At 49.5% G+C, this 4,428-nt stretch overlaps 1 pseudogene; it reads right to left on the reverse strand.

The window, feature by feature from the left end:
- Positions 1-341: 341 nt before the first annotated feature.
- LOC142455956 (DNA-binding protein RFX5 pseudogene) lies at positions 342-2,165 on the reverse strand (annotated as a pseudogene).
- Positions 2,166-4,428: the final 2,263 nt, after the last annotated feature.

A 4,428-nucleotide genomic window follows, 5' to 3' on the forward strand; every position in this document is an offset into this window, starting at 1 on the left:
GGTATCTGTGACAATAAAGCCTTTTGATTCTTAAGCCAGTTTGAGTTGGGTTTTTTTATGATTTAAAACCAAGATTCCTAAGCTTTACATCCATCATACTTATCCTACCTAGCCCTATCTTCCCACAGATTAGCACAGGGATCCAGGTAAGAAGGTCACTAGAGTTTTGTTAGTGACATAGAAGGCAAAGGTATCAAGCTGGCGGGGTCAGAGGCAAGACGAGGTGACTCAGCAGCTGTACAGAGAATGGGTCAAATGAGAAGCAAGTGCAAAGGGGCTTCTACTAAGCAGGCAGAGTTGACATATGTATGTATACACACTTAAATTCTCTTCCCCACCTTTCACGAGGGGGTTGCTTTGGGGTCCTTCCAGTCATGGGGTAAGGGACTTGGAAGCACATGCCCCTTGAAGCCTTTGCTATCCTGTGTGGCACTCTCTGCCTCTCCCTTTCCCAACGGAAGGGCCTCTTTTGGGGCTTCTACTGCCCTTGATGACACTCACTTTGGGGGTGACAATAATTTTCTCCCCTGCTTCTTTGGCATGTCGAGAACTAGAGCCCCTTACTCCTTTGGGAATAGCGCCATCTTCCTGACCCTGGGCAAGCACTGTCCCCCTCTCGGCCTCACCCTTTAGCCCTGTCCCCTCCGACCCTCCCGAGGAGTTGCTTGCCGCTCCAGAGCGCCATGTCTCCAGTGGTAACCTTGACCGGGCAGAGTCGGGGGCAGCTGCTGACTTCTCCGGGGTTAGAATTCCTTTCCCCCGCTTCCACCTGATTTTTATCGAGGACTCCCCCACCTTCTTTTGGCATCAGCTCCTACATCCTCTCCATCCTGCTTCGCTGCTTTTGTTGGCAGGCCCTGCCCCCTGGCCTCCCTCACAGGTCCTTCAGCGGTCCTCTTGACGCCCTTGTCATGGGGTCCCGGGTCGCTGGCTGTGCCTACCTCCCTGTTCTCCATGCTTCGGGCTGAGGGAGACCCACAGGTGGAGCTCACCAGTCCCAGGAAAAGGCGGGACAGCTGGTAAGGTCATGCTAATGATGGGCACTGCCGCCTGAGGAACCCCAGCCCTGCTGGGCAAAGGCAATGTAGCCACTTTTAAGGGGCCTTGAGAGAGCTTGGGGCCAGAATAGGTGGAGAGACTCGAATTGACTGGATATGTGAGCAAGAGGTCCGGGGGAGGAGCAGAGGGAGTCGAGCCACCAGGGACTTAGCTTGGGGGTCACTGGCTGCTGGGGCCGGGCTCTCGACTACACTCTTCTCCCGTTCTCCACGCCCTAGGGGGCCAGGCCCAGCCCGGGCTTCCAATTCCTTGGAAGGCTGGGCTGGTCCCTCTGATTTCTTCGGGTTCCGCCCTCCAGGTTCTCTACACCGCTCTTGGATTTCGATAACCGTTCTCGGGGGCCATGTTCATCCTCTTCAGCAAGCCCCATGGCCTGGAGCACATGCGCATGGGCGGATCTGGCAGAGATGAGGTGCTGCTGAAGCAGGAAGCGGGCGACCTCTACGATGGAACTGAAGGACCGTTTCAGGATTGGCTCTGGCCAGTCACAGGTCAGGGCGCAGGCTGCATCTACCAGTTCATCCCGCGGTGCCTGGGTCACTTCTGGGCCCATTTCTGGGCTCTCGGGGGCCCTTCAGGTCAAGTCCGGGCAGGGGTGGCATACATACCATGGGCTTTTTTCGTATGCCACTGTAGCAATATTTGGACTGGCCCTGGCCACCCAGCCTCCGGGCCTTGATGTCAGGGAAAATCTCTCTGATGGCTTTGCCAAAGTTGGCTGTGCTGAGTGGGCTGCAACAGGCGAGGCTCGTGCACAGTTTGCTTTGGCAGACAGGTGTCTGTGTGCTCTTCCAGGTGGTTGCGGATCCACTTATAAGCATACATATACTCCTCGTCGCTGAGTGTGCTGGCCTCTGAGCTTTTGTCTCCAGTGCTGGGCCCTGAGGGGAGCTGAAGGTAGAGATACAGCTTGTCGTTGTCTGAGAATTTCTGTACATCTTGCAGAATCCCCTCCACTTTGTTCGCAAGGCCTTGGAAATGGTAGCTTGGAGCCTCTGAAGAAGGGTGGTGGGCTCACCCGCCTCCGCATTACCTGGGGGGGGGGGCCCTCGGGGAGCCCTCCCCCCAGCCTTCGGGCTCTTAGAATCAGGTTCGTCTTCTGTCATCCCAGCACGAGGGCTCGTAGCCACCTTCACTCCAGCCCAGCCCCACGGTTCTGGCTCGGCCGGCTCGTGCGTTGCTTTATTTTCTTTTTTCCTGAATCTCCTCTAGTCTCTTTCAGAGCAATGTCTGATATTTTTCTTTTGGCTTTTTTCAAAAATCCATTCTATTATTTTCTATTCTTAAGAGTGGTTGGTCTGGCTAGACCAGAGGATGTACACTGGTACAGATAGGAGCTGGAAACACAGGGAATCCAGGGTGGATGATCCCTTCAGGACCAGTGGTGAGAGTGACCATACTGGGAGGGTAGACGGAGAGTGGGTTGGAAAGGGGGAACAGATTACAAGAATCTACATGTGACCTCTTCCCTGGGGTATGGACAACAGAAAAGTGGGTGAAGGGAGATGTCGGACAGGGCATGATATGACAAAATAATAATTTATAAATTATCAAAGGTTCATGAGGGAGGGAGGAGCAGGGAGGGAGGGGGGAAAATGAGGCGCTGATGCCAGTGGCTTAAGTGGAGAGCAAATGTTTTGAGAATGATGAGGGCAATGAATGTACAAATATGCTTTACACAATTGATGTATGTATGAATTGTGATAAGAGTTGTATGAGCACTTAATAAAATGATTAAAGATAAACAAAACAAGAATAAAATTTTTAAGAGTGGTTGGTAGTGGGAACTGAGCACCATCTAGTTCTTCTGGTCTCAGGTTAGAACAGGCTTTTTTTGTTAATGGGCCATTCTTCCTTTGGACTAATTGCTTCCTTGAGGCTTTGGTTTTCTTGGTAGTTAGTTTTTTGTGCCAAACTGGCTGATAAACATGTGTGGGATTAATTGAAGGGCAGAGAGATAAATGGTTTGGCGAGCCTCGCCTTTCTTGTTGTTTGCTCTTTGATCACCGGACCAGTATGCGGCTGCCTTGCTTGTTCTGTGCCTCAATTTGCAAGTCACACTACCTGTGGGAAACCTAACCCATGGACTGTGTCGCTGTAATTTGAGGTTCCTTCAAGACTTGCTTCACTACACAATTGGAATTTACATCTGGCTGACTGTTTGTGCCCTGCCTTGCTGTTTGCTGCCTGTGCCCAGATAGCCTAAATTGCTCTATAGAGGACTACCTGGCGGCCCTCAAGACTTGAAGGACTGCCAGTGTCTCACAACTCTCTCACGGAGTGAGTTGCACTGAGCCATTTGTACTGCTTTATAATTTAATTAACTGCTTATTCCTTACGTTATATATCTATCTGTATTAATATATATATAATTATTAGAATTTAGGTTTTGTTTCTCTAGAGAACCCTGTCTAACACAGGACTCCTATTCTCCAGGCAGGAAGAGACCAACAGTTGCTTCTTAGATGCCCACTTGCAAGTTTTTCAGACCCTAGATGCTATTTAGCAGACTAGGATGTAAAACATTATCTTTAGGATCTATCGTTGTTATGTACCACCAAGTCGGTCCTACCACTAGAGCACAACAGAACAAGACACTGCCCAGGCCCGCTCCATCCTCACCATTGTCTCTACACTTGAGCCCATTGCTGCAGCCATGCTGTTAATATGAGCGGGTACCCCCCAAAAAAAACTGGGAAAAGGCTCCATAGGGCAGAGCTTTGGTGGTATGCATTTTCCCCTTTATGCGAGCATCAAGCAACTCGCTCTGAGTTAGTGTACCCAGTGGTGTCTCCTGGGAAGGTTCTCTCTGGTCACAGCGAATTTTTCATAAAAGAAGTTTCACTCTAACTTCGTTTTATGGGGTGGCTGATTTAAGAGAACAGTGCAGCTGTGAAAGTTTGTTTCCTGCTTGGGAAAAATGCTGCAGAAACTGTTATGATGTTGAACACAGCTTACAAGGACAGTGCTATGGGAAAACTCAAGTGTACAGTGGTTTTCTCATTTCATAAAAGGTAAAATATCAGTTGATGATAAACATCATTCTAGATATCTGTCAACATTCCAAAGAGACAAAAATGTTGACAAAATTCAGGTACTTGTGCTCCAAGACCATTGAAGAGATGAGGAAGTTATCTGGATTTTATCAGTGAATTGTAAAGGAAGATTTAAGAATGAGAAGGGTCGCTGGCAAATTTGTGCCTTGGGTCCTGAAACTGACCAGGAAAAAGAGTGTTGAATGGAAACATGCTGAGCTTTGAAAGAACAGCTCCGAATTGACCCAGACTTTCTGCAAGGTCATTACTGGTGATGAGACATGGTGCCATTCTTCAGACCTCCAAAGCAATCAAGCCAGTGTGTGTTAGTCTG

Source organism: Tenrec ecaudatus, chromosome 9, assembly GCF_050624435.1.
Source record: "Tenrec ecaudatus isolate mTenEca1 chromosome 9, mTenEca1.hap1, whole genome shotgun sequence".
NCBI classification, from domain to species: Eukaryota; Metazoa; Chordata; class Mammalia; order Afrosoricida; family Tenrecidae; genus Tenrec; species Tenrec ecaudatus.